The 21,374-nt window shown below is 44.0% G+C and overlaps 1 long non-coding RNA gene across 1 annotated transcript in view; it reads right to left on the bottom strand.

Moving 5' to 3' along the window:
• 4930544M13Rik (RIKEN cDNA 4930544M13 gene) overlaps positions 1 to 21,341 on the bottom strand; it is a 90,595-nt gene extending 69,254 nt beyond the window's left edge. Inside the window, exons 1-3 of the long non-coding RNA NR_045976.1 lie at positions 20,933 to 21,341; positions 19,564 to 19,629; positions 17,073 to 17,211 (exon numbers count right to left, since the gene is read on the bottom strand). This is a non-coding gene — a long non-coding RNA (RIKEN cDNA 4930544M13 gene). The remainder of the gene's footprint in view (positions 1 to 17,072; positions 17,212 to 19,563; positions 19,630 to 20,932) is intronic.
• Positions 21,342 to 21,374: the final 33 nt, after the last annotated feature.

The raw sequence follows: 21,374 nt of genomic DNA, 5'->3' as shown, positions 1-21,374 counted from the left end.
CGGGGGAAGACTCTGTTGACACTTGAACTTTGGGCTGGAAAAAACTGTTGCGTGTTCAGAGTTTGGTGAGCTATTGTGGGAATTTAGAATGTAAGGCTTTGAGCATTGCATGCAATTGAGACCTGGCTTCTGAAGTTTCAGAGAGCAGCTTAAGGACTATGGTAGTCATTAAACATGTTGAATTAAGAAGGACTAAGGTGAAACCATTGCTTTGCTGGGATAATCGATACGAATCAGCATTATAGAAGAAAATCATCTGAGAAGTGTTTCCTAGGGGTCCGTGCACAGAAGTTGTGATTTAGTGGGGCCACGGCTGTGCTTTGTGCTAGCAGCCAAATTTAGTCATGTGTAAGAGCTTCCCAGGTGTTTCTGATTTTGAAGGTGTGAACGGGTCATGGAGAACAGCTGAGGTTTGTCACTTGAAGGGCAGGAAAAGCCATGCTGAAGGTGAAGTTTCTTTTAACAGTAAAAAAACCTCAGGATTGAAGAAGTTATGGAGAGAGGCTGAGGTTTGGCCACCATTGGCAGGGTCAGAGTCCCTAAAGAAAGCCAAGAGAAGCTGTTGGTGAACGTGCATCCCACTTGCAATGGAGACCCTAGATTGGAAATGCCAGTATCATGGGAAAACCCAGGGTAGCAATTGCCATAGAGTGGAGCTAGCCTGAGCCTAGGAAACAATTTGTCTGGGCTGCAAATGGCAGAGGGGAGAAATGGAACACCTTAGAGCCCAGAGGAGCATGAGTGAGCCTCACGAATCAAGCACTAAATCTTTTTTAATGTTTTTAATTGGAATAGAATTACATCATTGTCTCCCTTCCTTTCCTCCCTCCAACACTTCCCATGCTCCCTGTCTCAAATTGATAACCTCTTTACTCTATTTGTTTTACATACACACACACACATACACACACACACACGTACATACACATATTCTCACACACATACACATATTCACACACACATACACACACACATGTACATACACATATTCACACACATATACACACACACATTCACACACACCCACACACTCATTCACCGTTCTAAATTAGAATAAATAAAAGGTCATGACTTCATCATCTCTTGTTGGGAGCCGCCCCCACATTCGCCGTTACAAGATGGCGCTGACATCCTGTGTTCTAAGTGGTAAACAAATAATCTGCGCATGTGCCAAGGGTATCTTATGACTACTTGTGCTCTGCCTTCCCCGTGACGTCAACTCGGCCGATGGGCTGCAGCCAATCAAGGAGTGACACGTCCGAGGCGAAGGAGAATGCTCCTTAAGAGGGACGGGGTTTTCGTTTTCTCTCTCTCTTGCTTCTTGCTCTCTTGCTTCTTGCTCTCTTGCTTCTTGCTCTCTTGCTTCTTGCTCTCTTGCTTCTTGCTCTCTTTTCCTGAAGATGTAAGAATAAAGCTTTGCCGCAGAAGATTCTGGTCTGTGGTGTTCTTCCTGGCCGGTCGTGAGAACGCGTCGAATAACAATTGGTGCCGAATTCCGGGACGAGAAAATCCGGGACGAGAAAAAACTCCGGACTGGCGCAGGAGGGATACTTCATTCCAGAACCAGAACTGCGAATCAAGGTTATAAGGTTCCCGTAACACAGACTGTTGAGAAGGATTCAACTGCCGAATTCAGAACTCATCAGCTGGGGAACGACGGTGATAAAGGTTCCCGTAAAGCAGACTGTTGAGAAGGATTCAACTGCCGAATTCAGAACTCATCAGCTGGGGAACGGAAGTGAGAAATGGCTTTACCAGGTATGTTTGGCCTTGAACTTTTTCTAGTGTTAGGAGCCCTTTTGTTCCTTTTCACATGTTATATAGTGCTTAAGGCAGGGCTAAAAATTCTAGAGGAAATTCAGGACAGTCTATCAGAAGTAAAGCGGGGAGAGAGAGTAGGAGCGAGGAGAAACGGTAAGTATACAGGCCTTTCCAAGGGTCTTGAACCCGAGGAAAAGTTTAGGTCAGGTAAGAATACCTGGAGAGAGATTAGAAGAAAAAGAGGAAAAAGGGAGAAGAAAAAAGATCGATTAGCGGAGGTCTCTAGGAGATACTCGTCACTAGATGAGCTCAGGAAGCCAGCTCTTAGTAGCTCTGAAGCAAGTGAAGAATCCTCCTCTGAGGAAACAGACTGGGAGGAAGAAGCAGCCCATTACCAGCCAGCTAATCGGTCAAGAAAAAAGCCAAAAGCGGCTGGCGAAGGCCAGTTTGCTAATTGGCCTCAGGGCAATCGGCTACCAGGTGCACTCCCGCCCTATGCGGAGTCCCCGCCCTGCGTAGTGCGTCAGCCCGTAGTGCGTCAGCAATGCGCAGAGAGGCAGTGCGCAGAAAGGCAGTGCGCAGACTCATTCATTCCCCGAGAGGAACAAAGGAAAATACAACAGGCATTTCCAGTCTTTGAAGGAGCCGAGGGTGGGCGTGTCCACGCTCCGGTAGAATATGTGCAGATTAAATATGGAATCAATGCTAATTTTACCTTGGTGCAGTTAGACAGGCTTGCCAGCATGGCACTAACTCCTGCCGACTGGCAAATGATTGCAAAAGCCGCTCTCCCTAGTATGGCCAAATATGTGGAATGGCGAGCTCTGTGGCAGGAGGCGGCACAGGCGCAGGCCCGAGCAAACGCTGCTGCTTTAACTCCAGAGCAGAGAGATTGGACTTTTGACTTGTTAACGGGTCAGAGAGCTTATTCTGCTAAACCTGATAAGAGGTATCAATGGAAGGTCTTACCACAGGGGATGTCCAATAGTCCTACAATGTGCCAGCTTTATATACAAAAAGCTCTTTTGCCAGTGAGGGAACAATTCCCCTCTTTAATTTTGCTCCTTTACATGGATGACATCCTCCTGTGCCATAAAGACCTTACCATGCTACAAAAGGCATATCCTTTTCTACTTAAAACTTTAAGTCAGTGGGGTTTACAGATAGCCACAGAAAAGGTCCAAATTTCTGATACAGGACAATTCTTGGGCTCTGTGGTGTCCCCAGATAAGATTGTGCCCCAAAAGGTAGAGATAAGAAGAGATCACCTCCATACCTTAAATGATTTTCAAAAGCTGTTGGGAGATATTAATTGGCTCAGACCCTTTTTAAAGATTCCTTCTGCTGAGTTAAGGCCTTTGTTTAGTATTTTAGAAGGAGATCCTCATATCTCCTCCCCTAGGACTCTTACTCTAGCTGCTAACCAGGCCTTACAAAAAGTGGAAAAGGCCTTACAGAATGCACAATTACAACGTATTGAGGATTCGCAGCCTTTCAGTTTGTGTGTCTTTAAGACAGCACAATTGCCAACTGCAGTTTTGTGGCAAAATGGGCCATTGTTGTGGATCCATCCAAACGTATCCCCAGCTAAAATAATAGATTGGTATCCTGATGCAATTGCACAGCTTGCCCTTAAAGGTCTAAAAGCAGCAATCACCCACTTTGGGCAAAGTCCATATCTTTTAATTGTACCTTATACCGCTGCACAGGTTCAAACCTTGGCAGCCGCATCTAATGATTGGGCAGTTTTAGTTACCTCCTTTTCAGGAAAAATAGATAACCATTATCCAAAGCATCCAATCTTACAGTTTGCCCAAAATCAATCTGTTGTGTTTCCACAAATAACAGTAAGAAACCCACTTAAAAATGGGATTGTGGTATATACTGATGGATCAAAAACTGGCATAGGTGCCTATGTGGCTAATGGTAAAGTGGTATCCAAACAATATAATGAAAATTCACCTCAAGTGGTAGAATGTTTAGTGGTCTTAGAAGTTTTAAAAACCTTTTTAAAACCCCTTAATATTGTGTCAGATTCCTATTATGTGGTTAATGCAGTAAATCTTTTAGAAGTGGCTGGAGTGATTAAGCCTTCCAGTAGAGTTGCCAATATTTTTCAGCAGATACAATTAGTTTTGTTATCTAGAAGATCTCCTGTTTATATTACTCATGTTAGAGCCCATTCAGGCCTACCTGGCCCCATGGCTCTGGGAAATGATTTGGCAGATAAGGCCACTAAAGTGGTGGCTGCTGCCCTATCATCCCCGGTAGAGGCTGCAAGAAATTTTCATAATAATTTTCATGTGACGGCTGAAACATTACGCAGTCGTTTCTCCTTGACAAGAAAAGAAGCCCGTGACATTGTTACTCAATGTCAAAGCTGCTGTGAGTTCTTGCCAGTTCCTCATGTGGGAATTAACCCACGCGGTATTCGACCTCTACAGGTCTGGCAAATGGATGTTACACATGTTTCTTCCTTTGGAAAACTTCAATATCTCCATGTGTCCATTGACACATGTTCTGGCATCATGTTTGCTTCTCCGTTAACTGGAGAAAAAGCCTCACATGTGATTCAACATTGTCTTGAGGCATGGAGTGCTTGGGGGAAACCCAGACTCCTTAAGACTGATAATGGACCAGCTTATACGTCTCAAAAATTCCAACAGTTCTGCCGTCAGATGGACGTGACCCACCTGACTGGACTTCCATACAACCCTCAAGGACAGGGTATTGTTGAGCGTGCGCATCGCACCCTCAAAGCCTATCTTATAAAACAGAAGAGGGGAACTTTTGAGGAGACTGTACCCCGAGCACCAAGAGTGTCGGTGTCTTTGGCACTCTTTACACTTAATTTTTTAAATATTGATGCTCATGGCCATACTGCGGCTGAACGTCATTGTTCAGAGCCAGATAGGCCCAATGAGATGGTTAAATGGAAAAATGTCCTTGATAATAAATGGTATGGCCCGGATCCTATCTTGATAAGATCCAGGGGAGCTATCTGTGTTTTCCCACAGAATGAAGACAACCCATTTTGGGTACCAGAAAGACTCACCCGAAAAATCCAGACTGACCAAGGGAATACTAATGTCCCTCGTCTTGGTGATGTCCAGGGCGTCAATAATAAAGAGAGAGCAGCGTTGGGGGATAATGTCGACATTTCCACTCCCAATGACGGTGATGTATAATGCTCAAGTATTCTCCTGCTTTTTTACCACTAACTAGGAACTGGGTTTGGCCTTAATTCAGACAGCCTTGGTTCTGTCTGGACAGGTCCAGATGACTGACACCATTAACACTTTGTCAGCCTCAGTGACTACAGTCATAGATGAACAGGCCTCAGCTAATGTCAAGATACAGAGAGGTCTCATGCTGGTTAATCAACTCATAGATCTTGTCCAGATACAACTAGATGTATTATGACAAATAACTCAGCAGGGATGTGAACAAAAGTTTCCGGGATTGTGTGTTATTTCCATTCAGTATGTTAAATTTACTAGGGCAGCTAATTTGTCAAAAAGTCTTTTTCAGTATATGTTACAGAATTGGATGGCTGAATTTGAACAGACCCTTCGAGGCTTGCCATCATTCAGGTCAACTCCACGCGCTTGGACCTGTCCCTGACCAAAGGATTACCCAATTGGATCTCCTCAGCATTTTCTTTCTTTAAAAAATGGGTGGGATTAATATTATTTGGAGATACACTTTGCTGTGGATTAGTGTTGCTTCTTTGATTGGTCTGTAAGCTTAAGGCCTAAACTAGGAGAGACAAGGTGGTTATTGCCCAGGCGCTTGCAGGACTAGAACATGGAGCTTCCCCTGATATATCTATGCTTAGGCAATAGGTCGCTGGCCACTCAGCTCTTATATCTCACGAGGCTAGTCTCATTGCACGAGATAGAGTGAGTGTGCTTCAGCAGCCCGAGAGAGTTGCAAGGCTAAGCACTGCAATGGAAAGGCTCTGCGGCATATATGAGCCTATTCTAGGGAGACATGTCATCTTTCATGAAGGTTCAGTGTCCTAGTTCCCTTCCCTCAGGCAAAACGACACGGGAGCAGGTCAGGGTTGCTCTGGGTAAAAGCCTGTAAGCCTAAGAGCTAATCCTGTACATGGCTCCTTTACCTACACACTGGGGATTTGACCTCTATCTCCACTCTCATTAATATGGGTGGCCTATTTGCTCTTATTAAAAGAAAAAGGGGGAGATGTTGGGAGCCGCCCCCACATTCGCCGTTACAAGATGGCGCTGACATCCTGTGTTCTAAGTGGTAAACAAATAATCTGCGCATGTGCCAAGGGTATCTTATGACTACTTGTGCTCTGCCTTCCCCGTGACGTCAACTCGGCCGATGGGCTGCAGCCAATCAAGGAGTGACACGTCCGAGGCGAAGGAGAATGCTCCTTAAGAGGGACGGGGTTTTCGTTTTCTCTCTCTCTTGCTTCTTGCTCTCTTGCTTCTTGCTCTCTTGCTTCTTGCTCTCTTGCTTCTTGCTCTCTTGCTTCTTGCTCTCTTTTCCTGAAGATGTAAGAATAAAGCTTTGCCGCAGAAGATTCTGGTCTGTGGTGTTCTTCCTGGCCGGTCGTGAGAACGCGTCTAATAACAATCTCTGTGCTTTTGGAGGCTGGAGCTTTGAGTTTCTCTACACGATGCTGTTTGACCTCTACTTGTGACCCTCCTATCCTAGACTGAACAGGGAAAGATAGAGCTTGGTCATTTCCTCAGATTCTCCATCCAATGCCCAAGCAAGGTGATTCTTTCTTTTAAACCAGTGAATACAGCGTTGATTAGATGGGGTAAGGAACCTATTTATTGCTGATCTACCCCTCCACTAAAAATCATTCCAATAAGAATGAATAACTAGCAGGCTGCTCCCAGAATGGCATCTTGGCAATGCATGGTCCACATCCTTTGTTTGTCTGAAGAGAGCTGCTGACAATGATGGAGAAATCCAGAAAGCATCTGGGAAAAGCCTTGACAAGGCATGCCTTCCTTTCAGCTTAGGCACCAGGTGTCACACACAGAACCAAGCATCATCTTTCATGGCCCAGTACAAACTTGTACTATGGGACCTAGGCCAAACATGATTCCTTTGGGCTTGCTCAGTTCAAACTTGTAAGGTGCCCCCCTCCCCCACCACCTCACTCTACCACCAACCAGCATACCCACATTCAAACATATTCACACGCCATCTCTGCCTCTCCCATTTGTAGTCTCATCAATCATAAGGGAAGGTTGAACTCTTTATTTCCAAAACCCCTTTCTGCACGGTCGGCTACTTTGTAACTCTAGGCTGACTGTCCCGGACTTTACTGTCATACAATTAAAACCTTCCCTGCTGTAATAAAACCTCACGATGAACCTGTCTGAAGCAGAGCGTTCAAGCTTCTACCTTTCTTTAGAAGAGAAGATGTTGTCTCAAATACGTTTTGAGACTGAATATCTGGAACCAAAAAAGTAGGGGAGAAATTATTTTTTCAAAAAAAAAAAAAAGTACTGGCTCTCTGGTACCAAAATCGGCCTCGCCTGATGGTTTTTCAATATGTCAACAGTTACAGTTGAACCACTGAAGAAATTACATAGTATATCTGACAGCAGCCTGCATTATCTAAATGTTCATAACCTGGAAGTTTGTGTGTGAGGAAACCTTTAGCTTCTTTTGCCATCTATGCATGCCTTCCTGGTGCAAGCTCCTGCCTGGACATCCTTCAGTGGAGGATGGACCATTCAGACCACATCTTGGACGGAGGTGCTCATTCTCAGCTGCTTCAAGGATTCATCCAGCACCTGTCATGCCTTACAAGTCAGTCCTTATCCAGGGCTTGCCCTCATCTGAAAGAGAGCACCTGACCAGCACGGGTAGCCTCCTCTTGAGTGCAGCTTGGCCGTGACTGTTCGGGGGAGGCAGAAAGCCCAGGTACCATGCCTTAGTTGGGAGTCTGAAGAGGCATATCAGTTTTCCAGCTCCCGGTAAGATCATTCTGAGGTCTTGTCACACTCACACTATGTGGTGTGACTTGTCACTGTCCTAGGGCCTCCCTAACTCCTCACAGATGACCCAACAATCAGGCCTAAGTAGACCTTAAAACAAACCCCATTATTAGGGTTTCTACTGGGAGCCCATCCACATTTATGGAGATTGTAAAGCAGGTCTCACTAACCCACGGACAACAAACAGCAGGTAGACTGTTCACTGATGGATCGTACCATGTGATATAGGTATGACTACAAAAAGGTGAAGAACCAAGCACAGAATTTTCAAAAGCCCCAAATTAAAATGCAAAAAGAGAGAAAAATAAGCAGATAACAACAAAACCGTTCTGCCAAAGTCTCTAGTCTTCCAGTCAGTCCTCACTCTCGTAGAGGTCTTACTTCCTTTTGCTATTATCAATAAAAATCACTAATTATTAACACAAGTCTTAAAGTTTATGTTTATCTTTGCTCACTATGTCTTAAATGCCAATATAATATTATTTCACATACACCCAAGACATTGGCCTATGATCTAAACGCTTGTATCTCTCTACTGCCTCACAGAACTTCACATATGAAACACAGTCCAAAGAGAAAAGTGCAAGCATATCAAGAAGATGACAGTATAGTACGAAATCAAGCATGGGATCTCTGAAAGACATGGCCCTGTACAACCCTACTTGTTAAGAACCCTGGAAACCAGCCTTGAGTTGTAAAGTAGGTTGGAACAATGGGACATTGAAAGGCAATGGCAGGTAAAAATAGCTTGGACTTTGAAATTTATGAAAAAGAATAGTTATATGGACTATGTTTGTCTCTAGGGCTGTGGTGTATTGGAGTAAGACAGTGGAGCTGAAGGTTTAATGGCCAGTGACCAATATAAGTGAAATACAAGTAAAAGGTTTCTTGGTATTTAAAAAGATTCCCATCTTCTCTACAGGCAAAGGTCAGAAAAGGGCTAAGGATGAAATGTTGGCCTACTGAACCCCAGAACAGTTCTACACATGGCTGAATCCTGGGTCTCAGAGGTGTGTCTGGTTACGCTCCTGAGCTGGAGCAAGCAGAACCCAGAAAACAAAAGTTATTTTTGAAAAAAAAAATCTTGGAATGACAGATTTCCCTTCATCAGACAATTTGCCTCATAAAAAGGCCAACTAACATGCTCCTGTCCAGGGAAGCAACTATCATAATTGCTAAACTCTGCCATAGGGGCGGGGCGAGGAAGAAGAAAGCAGTTGTCAAGGTTAATTGAATGGACTTGGCCGTGTTACAATAGCAGACCAAATTTGGCCCACAGAATAGACTTTTACAGGAAAAAAAAATATCAAGCAAAAATCATAAGACAGAAATGGAACCTTAGAAATTAGGCATGACCAGGGTTGGAAAATCTAAGTAGACAGATGTATGAATAACAGTCATGTCATCTAGCCATGTCATTTACAAAAGTCGCTGTGTGCCTGTGCTTACACTTTGATCCCCAAGTGTGGCATACCTCTGACTCAAACCTTTGGGCTCCTCCACCAGTTAGATAGGGATCTCTATTGACCACATCTCCAAGAGGGTGGGGATAATAAGGTTTATTTATAGACGAATTGACTCCGTAATGGACTGGGCACAGTCCCTGCCTTGCTATCCTTATTCAGGTGAGGAGTAATCTCCCCACCTGGCCGATTGTCAGCCTTTGATGATGAACGCTCTCCTTTTGATGGAGATAAAAAGTCGGGGATAAGGCAGGACTTTGGGTTGTGGGAGATGGTGGAAGGGAGTTCTAAAATTTGAAGCTTAGGAGAGGGAATAGAAAGCCAGATGCAAAAAAAAAAAAAAAAATCTATGCAAGGGGCCTGTAGATTGATGCCAGGGTCTCAGAGCCCATTTCGTAGACATAATAACCCACGACAATTTATTTTGGCCTTTTTTTTTTTTTCTAAATAGCCCTTCGACTTTCTCCTATTTGTCAGATAAAAGATTCTGAAAGTGGTCTTGTCTGAGAAAAACTCAGGCCCAGAAAACAGAAACCACGAAGGAGGACCTGATAAAATGGCTAACAATGTGCACAAAGATCTAGAGCAAGAGGGATAGAAACTTTAAAGAAGGTGGCACATTTCACCTCACAAAATACACCACGAATAATGCCTTCAAAGAAAGAAAAAGGGGGTTGGAGAGACAGCTCAGCCATTAAGAGTACTTGCACTTACAAAGAACCCTGGTTGCATTCTTAGCATCTGAATCACCACCCACAACCATCCCTAACTCCAGTTGCAGAAGTTCCTGTGCCCTCTTCTGACCTCCACAGACACCCGATATTCACTCTGGTGCACATACTTGCACTGGTACAGGTAAAATGAAATAAGTGAATCTTTAAAACACTAAATAAAAAGAAGAAATAAAGGGTGCATTCTTTCTTGGCCACTGGCATTAACCATCCTTCTAAATCTTGGCTTTCCATCCAAAAATTATCCTCTATTCGTCCCTTATCCATTAAAAAAAATCAAGGTGGCTTCTGAAAACATCTCCCCAAACTCACTTGTACCAAAGTAAAACAAGCAGTTCTTGCCAATGATATATAGAAGAACCTCTATTATGTGGGATTCTGGAAAGGATATTTTTAAATACTGCTGCTTACAAGCGAGAAAATATAAGTTTAAAAATGTGTTCCTTTTCCCTTTTTTGTCCTGACCCTGAAGTCTGGATTTGATGCATAACATGGAACTTAAGACAATGAGAACAAAAACCCTATTTTCATATGACAGGCCAAGAAAAGAGGAGGACTCTGGATCTTTAGGGACATCCTTGAAAAGTGACATTAGATTCTTTCTCTGTGGGCCCCGTGAAGTTGGAAGGGTCTCCCCTAGTTTGTTTATCCACTGTAGTCCAGGTGTAAGCTACAGGAGCAAAGCAAAGCCTTCGCCAATATACTATGCAAACTATAAAGCAAGGGGTCTGCCACAGGGATTTCTTCTCCTTTATCTTCCAAGAGTAACACCCTGAACTCGCTGGCCTTCTGAAGGTGACATCAGTTGTGTGTTCTTCCATGCCACCTCTCTCCATGCATGAGGAACCCAAGATTTCCCGTTGAGAAAGCAATTCACCACAGTAGCCTATAACACTGACATTGTAAACAAGAAGAACACGAGACACAATGTCCTGCGTTCAGCCCATGAATCCTTGACAGGTAACTCATAGTCTTTCATAAACATCCTCAAACTAAGTTGACAGTTTTGCTCCTTGTGGCAAAACACTATACCCTATGTTAGAACTCTTACTCTCTAGTGCTCTCTAAACCAGGAAAATGTATTGTTCCCATCTCAGAATCTAGGTGAATAGATAGAAACGGTATCCATGGCATCAGAGATAGGTCTTTACCATAATCTGTACAAAGAAATAGTCTGCTGAGGACCAGATTTCTTTAGTTTTCCTTACTCGTATTAGTCCCAACAATAAGCACGAAATGAGGAAAGGGAAGAATCCAACTGTACAATTATCACAGTGGAGGGGCTGAGCATTTATAGAAAACTTGCCCAGAATGCTTGAAGATCTGGGCTCCATCCCCAACACGAGATAAAACTAAGTTCAGTAGTAATATTTTGAAGATTAACATTTTAATTAATGCTGTAGAACGTGCATTAAATCCTAAAAGGTCACAGACGTTCATACACACTCATGTGCGCACACCCAAAGTATCACTGACATTCCTGAAAACTTAATTGAAGGTAGCATATATAAATATATTTAATCGCACGCACGCAAAGTATTAAAATTGAAGAAGTTGCGTAGAAGGGATTGATCTTTTCTAGTGTGGTTTGGATGAGCTGTAAAATGTTCCAGGAATGAAGAAATAGGGAAGGGAGGGAGGGAGGGAGGGGGAGGGAGGGAGGGAGGGAGGGAGGGAGGGAGGGAGGGAGGGAGGGAGGGAGGGAAGGAGCTATGGTTCTGGAGACAGCATAGGGGTCTGGGAGAAGCAAACTCAAGGCCTTGTGACCCTTGCACTGCCTGGAGTCTGGGAAACATCTTAACATTGTTTCAGATTCACCTGAGTCCTCTGGAGCAACAAACGGGAAATCATAGCTCCATCAACAAGCACCAACTTGATATTTCCAAGGCTTGTTTTCTTTTTGTCCTTTCCACAACTCAGACGGTTATTTTTTCTTTTACCCTTAGCAGAATGGCTAGACTAGGTAATCCGCATAAGCAGCTGCCGCAATGTGATCTTTTTCTAACACGTTAATGGTGAACTGTGAACCTTTCTGGCTTTGGGGTATGTTAGGATATTTTAACTTCTCCACTTAAAGGTTCTTCCCTGGGCCCCCCTCAGATGGAGGGTCTGCACTGAGAGTCACCCTGATATCAAACTAGACTTGAAATGAAAAGCAGGTGGGGTATAAAGGGGCTTTAAAGACTAATTCTACATGCTTTATTGAAAAAATGCTTATTTCATTTTTTAAATTTCTTTACATTTAAGAGCACTCTATTTTCTGAATCTCAAAGCATTTAGTCGTAGAATATTGCCTTGTAGAATATTGCAGTTGATGACTGAGACTGTAAGGGAGAAGTAAGGATGTCTTAGGGTAACTTCTCAAGCGTTGAAGAAAACTACCAGCCTTTGAACCATAGCTCAGCCGCCTACCGCCTGCATGTGCTTGAGCAAACCATCTCATATTTACTTTCAGCAACACTGTGTGTTAAATTAGGGTGTCACTCTATCTATCTGATAGAGCTAGAAACAGTTAATGTAGTATCCATGTACCACGCACATAATGTTTTTCTTGGTTCCCAAAACACAATTACTCTTAACACCCTGCTAGACCAACTGTGCTGCATGCTTCATTTATTAATTGCTGCCAAGACAGGGACAGGGAAACTCTGGAGCTGAGACTTTGAATAAATATCCTTTTAAGACAATGCAAATCTAATTTGGGGCACCTCGCAAATGTGACTGGAGAACATCTACAAACACTTACTGTCATAAGGAGTGAGTTCCATCAAAAGGCAGTGATGACCTTCCCCTAATTGAAGGTAGGGCATGTTGAATGTCTCCTGTCTATGTAACTGACATGCATGGACATGTCTCTAGATGAGAGCTATAAGGGGAGAAAAACGTTTGATGTAGAACTGGTATCGTGGAGTTATTCCTGCTTTTCCCTTTGGATGGATATTCACTAAGGGATAGATAGGTTATTTGTGCAGAACCTCATTCTAAAATAGAAGATACCAATTGCTAACAGACTGATCAAGTTCTCAGGAACAGGCACACAAAAATATTAGCAGCCTTTTTAAAGCAACAGTTGCACAGCAATTTGCATAACTTAAGGTAGACTTATGCTGAATGCTACCAGTCCTTGACTTGAGTCACTCTGACTAGAGGGGACAACGACAGTTAGGGTGGATAATGGTCCCTGAAATGAGCCATGTAGGTCAGCTTGCTCTTTTCACTTTTAGCTATAGGACATATTAGCCATGATTTTGTTCCTGGCTCAGAACTGTACTTCTCCACGAGAATCACCCTTACCCAAGGATAAACCTCGGCCACGGATCTTCTGCCTCAAATGCTTGCTGAAAATGGGGTCTCAAGACTCATCCCATCACCAATCTCTGATGAGATTAGCTGGGGCCTTTGATGCCACCCCACTGACACCCCGTCTCCCCATAGTCTCAATTGTGTTTCCATTGCTTCTTGATAAACAGCATTGCTGAGGGCACGTCTTTCTCAGAATCAGCTCTCAGGGAGCCTGGTCTTATAATGATTTGTGTTCATCATTGCCATCTCATTTCTGGCTCAAAGCCTCTGAGTTAAGTTGCACATTAACACACTTCCCTATCCATCAAGAACTGACTCTGCTCTACCTCGGAGCCCGCTGGAGCTCCCTTTCTTGCAAGAACACACTTTCAATTTGTAGCCCTGTTTCTTCCTTTCTTCCCACAAGAGATGTAGCTTCTTCCCCATCACAAAATGGAGAAGATTCAAAAATTATATACATTTTTGGTATTTGGATCAACTCCAGAAGAAAGCTCGTTGAGCGTTTATGTTTGAAGAACCCTTGGCTCACTTGGCAAAGTCTACATCTGCCTTGCCTCTGGCCTTCCACATCAGGCAGACACGCCCATACATTCAGGACCCAGTGCAGGAGCCAGGTTGTGAGTGCCCTGAGGTTGGTTGCTACCATCCTTCTGGAACCTTCTCCATACTAATTACCTATCACCCGTCTCTGGCCCTAACCCCACTCTGCTCTCATTTCCAGCAGAAGCCGGCCTCTGGCCCTGAATCTGCAAAGGATAAAGACTTTCCCAGACAAGCTTGGTTTGGCTTGTCTTCTTGCTCCAAGGACTCCAAATTGCCTTTCAGTGCAATTCAGTCCTCCTCTACCCACCTTTAGGACACGTATCCCCCATTGAGTGGTGTAGCTGACATCTTACAGCAGGCTAGTTGGGACATAACCTCAAAGCGAGATCCATAGGCAGTTACTTCTCATTCTGTATATCATCTTTGTCACAAGGTTCCTTGGTCAGCGTGACTTCAGTTGATAGAAGGAGAACATGGTTCAGAAGAGAACAGAGACATGCCCCCAGAACACTTGGGGCCAACATGACATAAAGTACTTATCTGTGAATCTCATGCCTGCATCCTTTGCATTTGATTATCTTGTTTAGCCCACACACAGCACAGGGGTGCCTACTGATTTCAGAGCAGAGATGAGAAAGGTATGCAAGCCAACTTGAGATCATTGCTCAACAGAACTGCCTGAAGGAGAATTTCATCAAAGGGACTTCTTGCAGTCCAACTGAAAACCATACCAAGACAGTGAAGACAAGCCAGGGGCAAGCTAATAGAGCTAACGGTAGTATCTGAAAGGTAAATTTTAAGAAAAGAAGGATTTATTTATTTTGGCTCATAGTTTGAAAGGATACAGTTATCCTGGCAAGGAAGATATAGTAGCCCACAACTGTAGCAGCATAGGCAGGAGGTGAGTGGCTGTATCATGTCTGCATCTGGAAATCAAAGACCTAGACAAGAAACAGGGTTGGGCTATGACCCCCAAATTACAATCCTTTGGCCCGAACTGCAACAGGGAAGGCCCGTGTTCAAGGATTCCACAGTCTCCCAAGACAGCACCAGCAGCTGGAGATCAAAAGGAAGGGCCACCTTGCATGCTAACTGTAAGACATGCTAGACTGGATAGGAAGTCTGAAATGAAATAAAATTGTGAACTAAAACAGAAGGCTTTCCCAGTTGTTGATTTATGGTTTGGCTACCTCCGACAGACTTGGGTTCTGATATTAATATTTTTCACTTGGAGCCTGTTTCTTTGACCACAGAAACATCTTCCACCAAGTGAGTGAGTGTCTGTGGAGTATACCCACTCACAAATAGGACATCTATAAGACAAGTCATCCTCAAGGTGCTCCAACATGAAAGAAGGGGTGGGAAGAGTGTTAAGAGCTATAAGTCGGGGAGGATCAGAGCAACACAGTCTCTTTTGGCCGTGACAGGACTACTGGACCCATGAACTCATAGCCCCTGTGGTTGCCTGCACAAGATCAAGCTAGGTGACATTCTAGTGTGGAGTGGAAAGAAGGTCCTGAGCCTCTACTCTGAGAAGCCATGGACAGTAGGTGGCTTTCTTGGGGAGAGAGAGCCAAGTTTCCTTAAGGGTGTGGCTCCTAGTGAGGAGACCACACTCCAGTGGGTGGCCTCACACCCAAAAGTACATGGCTAGCACAAATTGGAGTCCGTGGGGTATTACATTTTGACAAGAAATAAAGGAAGTTCAGAAGAGATGGGCAAGGAGGTAGGGGCAGATCTGGAAGGAGTTAAATATGAAAGTAAATGTGATCTCTATATTTTATGAATTTTCAGTGAACTAACTGAAGCAATTGTAAACGGGAAATATAATAAATTAAATGGATGTCCTTTTGAGTCTGAGTTACTGCACTCGGGATGGTATTTTCTAGTTCCATACATTTGCCTGCAAATGTATGTCCTCATTCTTAATTGCTGAGTAGTATTCCATTGTGTAAATGAACCACATTTTCTGTATCCATTCTTCTGTTGTGGGATATCTGGGTTGTTTACAGCTTCTGGCTATCACAAATAAGGTTGCTATGAACATAGTGGAACATGTGCCCTTGTAGCATAGTGGGGCATCTTTTGGGTATATTCTCCAGAGTAGTATAGCTGGGTCTTCAGGTAGATCTATTTCCAATTTTCTGAGGAACCTCCAGATTGATTTCCAGAGTGGTTGTACCAGTTTGTAATCCCACCAGCAATGGAGGAGTGTTCCTCGTTCTCCACATCCTCTGCAACATGTGTTGTCACTTGTGGTTTTGATCTTAGCCTGCCAGGTCTGTGTTCATTCAGAGATGATGCACCTAACCCTCAAGAGACTGGAAGCCCCAGAGAGTTTAAAGGTCAGGTGCCGTGGGGGTTGGGGACATCCTCGTGGAGATGTGGAACAGTTGGAGGGTGGACAGGGGAGGGGAGAGGTATAAAATATGGAGTGTTAATTAATTAATCAAGTGGATTCAGTCAAGAAAAAAGAAAAAAACCCTCCATTGCCCTTGCCTTCACAACGTTCCTCATTGTCCATTAGGATTTTCAAAAATGCCCTCCGTCCTCCACCTTCTACCTGGAAGACATTGTAAGTGGCTGCAATGTTCCACCTGTCCCGTGGGATCTCACCTAACCCTGAACTCATCTTTCTGTGGCTATCTGACTGGGACTGTCTGTCTCAGCATGTGGTCCAGTTTTAGATAATACCTGCAATTACTTTCAAGTAGACCAGACCCTCATCAGCACATTATTGAGGTTTTCTTAGTTATCCATGGTGTGCCATTTGGATTCTCAAATGTGCCAGTTTCGGGATAAATTGGTAGAAATTACTGCAAAGAGACACTGTATCTGTCCTCCTAGGGGGATCACGAATCATTGCTGCCTCACGAGTCTTCAGTCACTGGCCTTTCTTGAAGATGACTACTTGGACAGCTTACCCCTTCTTAGTGTTTCTTGCTGTTTCAACCTTCATCCTTAGATACCCTACTCACCCTCCAGGTAGCCCTCAGCCATAGTTGACTACAAAAAATCATTCCCAATATGTGAACCCCAAGGGTTCCATATCTGTGCCTCTCATGTGAAAGGATATGTTCATGGCTGCCCCTCACGGTAAAGGTGGAGACTCAACCTTCCCCTGTGAATAACTAAGTAGACATCATCTCGCTTCTATCCCTCAGACATCATCTCAGTTCCATCCCTCAGTAACTGAAAAGTCTTGGGTTTTCCCATTAACTCTAAATCATCACCTGACATGTGGCTTTTCCTCCTGAAATCCTCTAGAAATCAGTGGGTACCTTTAGATCCATCCTGTCCTCGCCGTCCTTTAATCCATCTGGGTCACCGTTAGATTATCATTCTCCAGTGGATCGCTTTCTGCCTCCATAAGCATCCTTTTCCAGGACAGATGACAGGAAGAAACATTACAAGAGTCTTCTAAAATAAGAAGAAAAAAGTCCTTTTGAGATTGATTCTAACATAAAAACAGTGATGGAAATACATAACACTGAGGTTAACACCAATCATCCCTGTTTGAACTGTCTCAGAAGAGCATGTTTTATCTTTCCCATAATACCTGCTCCTGTCCACTGACAGCTTACCCCATCTCAGCCACTGTGGTAAATGCCAATATTGTTTCTGACCATCATAATCATAATGAGGACAAAAAGAAGATTATTTATATCATAATTAATATGATTATTATTTGATAATCTGACATAATTAATTATTATGGTTATTATTTGATTATCTGACAAAATTATTATGATTAATATTTGAGAATCTGAAGGAACTAAAAATTCAAACAAGTTCTCCATGATTACTGTAATGGTCAGTACTGGTTAGCAACTTCTCAGGTCTGGAATCAACAAAAAGACAAGCGACAGGGCATGTCTGTGATGGTGTTTCTACATAGGTTAACTGACGTGGGCAGCATCGTCCCATGGGCTGGGGTCCCTAACTTAATATAAAGGGGGAAGAGAGCTGAGTACCTGCATTCTTTCTCTGCTCCCTGACCTGCCACTAAAGCTCAGTAAAAGTGGCTGCCTCACCTCAAGCTGTGACCCCAAATAAACCCTTCTTTTCTTAAACTGCCCTGCCTGGGATAGGATGATGATGATGATGATGATGATGATGATGATGATGATGACGACGACGACAACGATGACAACAAGGAGGAGGAGGAGGAGGATGGGGAGGAGGGGGGAGGGGGAAGATGGGGAGGAGGAGGGGGAGAGGGAGGAGGAGGAGGAGGAGGGGGAAGATGGGGAGGAGGAGGGGGAGAGGGAGGAGGAGAGGGGGAGAGAGGGAGGAGGAGGGGGGAGGAGGAGGAGGATTCCTTCATACAATACATTCTGACCGCAGCATCCTCTCCCTCCATTCCTCCCAGGTCCCCCCTCTAACTCCCCTCTCCCATATTTTTGTCATAGCCAGACAAGAAACTATTGCCAAAAGCATCTACCCCCAACTTTTAGTTTTTAAATGTGATTTCAGGTATATTTGTGCAATACAAGGGTTTAACTATAAAGAATTTTTAAAAACTTACATAAGCAACTTGCTAGGAAAAGGACAAATAGGAGAGGGCAGACTTCAAGAACACAGGCCATACCCGGTGTGCTTTCTGGGGACTTGCGTTTAGTAGGTGTGTGGATGCAAGTCCCTTGTCTTTAGGTTCCTGATTGCTACTGCTGTGTGACATGTCTTAGCCAGCACACTAATTCTCTCAACTATTTTATATATTTGTTTAAATTTACATGACAAGCTCAAATACTAATTTTTCCCTTGTCTGCAACAATACCACTATATTAAATTAGGATGTTGTAGGCTACAATAAAAAAATGAAAATTAAAAAAAACACTCAGCCATCAGTAACAAAATACAAGTAACATTTTGCTCCCTTTATAGTAAAGCGTTTTGAAAGTGGTATTTCCAATTCAGTCCAGGATCTTCCAGAATTTTTTTTTTGGACTGTTTTTGGTGTAAAAAAGTAAAATAAAAATTAAAAAGGCCTTTTGTGTTCCGGCTTGTTTCCTCTTGGTCTTGAAAAGCAACCTGAGCAAACTGAGTATCATATACTTATTCACTAGCAACTAAAACTAGACAAGGAAGAAAGGCAAGAAGAAAGAATATTCTTTTTTGTTTCTTTCTCTAACACTCATTGAGAGGCCCCAGGCTGACCTCATCTTACAGGAAGTTAGCAACTACAGACAAATTGCAGGCAAAAATGGAATGGGCAGAGTCCTCTCAATGGTGGGCTGTGGCCCACTGCTGAGATCACCCTGTAAGGCTTTGACAAAAGCAGGTGGCAGATCTGAGGAGCCTGGCCCGCGGGACTCTGTGGCTGCAACCAGAGTTACCACTTGCTCAGAAGTCAGGCTCCCTTTGGACATCTTTGTCAAGTAAATATAGTAAAATATTAAAATGGGATTTTTGGCTAAGTCACCCAATACAATAAACACTGCATTTTAAAGGAGAAATGAAGCCACGCAGAAAAAGAATTTGCAATGGAATAATACACACATGACTTTCAATAACCAGCTCACGCTGTTGGCACACAGGGTTTCAGAATGTTTATAGAGGGTTTCTTTAGAATAAACAGTTTTATGTGTCCATCAGGTCTTCCGCTTGCCTGATGTCAAGTCCTGTGAGAGGGGATTTCTTTAGTGGAGTGGTTGGGAAAGCTCGGGGGGAGGGGGCTCTCTCCTGCTGTTATAGGGACACGGTAAATTGGAGTTTGGCATAAATCTAAAAACCAAAATGTCTCTTTTAAAAAAATGTCTGACCACATACCTGTGAAATAACTCTTCAGTGTTTGCCAAATGAGCATGAGAGTCTGAGTTCGAATCCTCAGAGAGCCTGACAAATACAGAGGCGGATGCTCGCAGCCAACCATTGGACTGAGCGCAGGGCCCCAGATGGAGGAGTTAGAGAAGGGAGTGAAGGAGCTGAGGGGGTTTGCAACTCCGTGCAGGGAGCAACAGTGTCATCCGGCCAGTCCCTCCCCCCACCCCGTGGCTGCCCGTGACTGGACCACCAACCAAAGAGTACACATGGAAGAAGCCATGGCTCCAGCTGGTGTGTGGCAGAGGGTGGACTTGTTGGACATCAGACACTTGGGCCTGTGTGGGTTTGATGCCCTGGTGTAAGGGAATGCTAGGGCAAAAAGGCGGGAGTGGAGGGAGGGCACCCTCATAGAAGCAGGGGTGGGGTGGGGCAATAGGGTGGGGGTTTCCAGAGGGGAGCCATGGAAAGGGGATAACATTTGAAATGTAAATATAAAAAATATCCAATTAAAAAAAAAAAAGAAAGTTTGTGCCTGCACCACAATACTCTGTAATCCCTGAGCCTCCCTTACACAGAATTCTTTTGGTAACCATCCTGCAGTACAAAGTAGAAACCAAGCAAGAGACTCTGCCTCAAACAAGGTGGAAGATGAGGACCAAATCAAGCATCATCCTCCATCCCACCTCCATGTGCACACATTAGAATGTGGAGAAAAGAGCTGGCGAGATGGCTCAGCAGGTAAGAGCACTGACTGCTCTTCCAAAGGTCCTGAGTTCAAATCCCAGCAACCACATGGTGGCTCACAACCACCCACCCGTAATGAGATCTGACGCCCTCTTCTGGTGCATCTGAAGTTAGCTACCGGGTACTTATGTATAATAATAAATAAATCTTTGGGCCGGAGCAGTCAGGGACTGAGCGAGCGGGGTTGACCGGAGAGAGCAGAGAGTCCTAAAAATTCAATTCCCAACAATCACACGAAGGCTCACAATCATCTGCGAGTGTACTCACATACAATAAATAAATAAATAAATCTTTAAAAAATAGAATGCGAAGGAAAAAATAAAACTGACTACAAATCCCATTGACCATTTGCCATGTCTTGATTCTGTCTGTTTCTCTTGGAACACTGCATCAAGGCTGCCACATGCCACCAAGCCCCTATAACAACAGAAGAGACCCACCAAGCTTTCCCAGTGACTCCACCCTTGTTGTCCCCAGCAACAGCCAATAAAACAGGCTATCTTGGGTCCTCCGGCCATCTAAGCCTCTAGCAGGAAGCAATGTTATCAGTGTCTGAGTAGTATCAGATAAACCTGGCATGGCAGCACTCAGCAAACCTAAAGAGCCACAGGATATAAGAAATCATTTTTACTTGAAGCCACTGAGTCACTTGGTACACAGCCATAGATACTCTGGAACGGCCAGCTTCTGATCTAAAGCCAGCAGGGAAGGCCTGTAGGGCTGTAGACTGGATTGTGCCGGCAATCTGTCTTTGTGGAAAGGCATGAGTGTGGCCACACATGTAAAGCCACTTGAAAATGGTGCTCAGGACGACTTGATAGTTAATCTGAGTTCTAAGCCTTATAGGATCTGGAACAAACTAAACCAATACTCATCTGGACCACATGGACAAAGGGTGAAGACCGCTAATCCTCAGGTCTCCCATGCCCCCTTAACTTCATCCTTGTGGGATAAGGATAAATAGCTAAGGCTAACAACAGGGAAGGGAATCAAGGCCAAAGCAAGTAGACAGCCCAGAAGCAAGCCTCACTGGGGAAAAAGGAGATTCTATTTTATTCTGTTCTATGAGGTGG

The sequence above is a fragment of the Mus musculus genome, chromosome 13 (assembly GCF_000001635.26).
Source record: "Mus musculus strain C57BL/6J chromosome 13, GRCm38.p6 C57BL/6J".
Taxonomy (NCBI): domain Eukaryota; kingdom Metazoa; phylum Chordata; class Mammalia; order Rodentia; family Muridae; genus Mus; species Mus musculus.
This window is presented reverse-complemented; position numbering and strand designations above follow the sequence as displayed.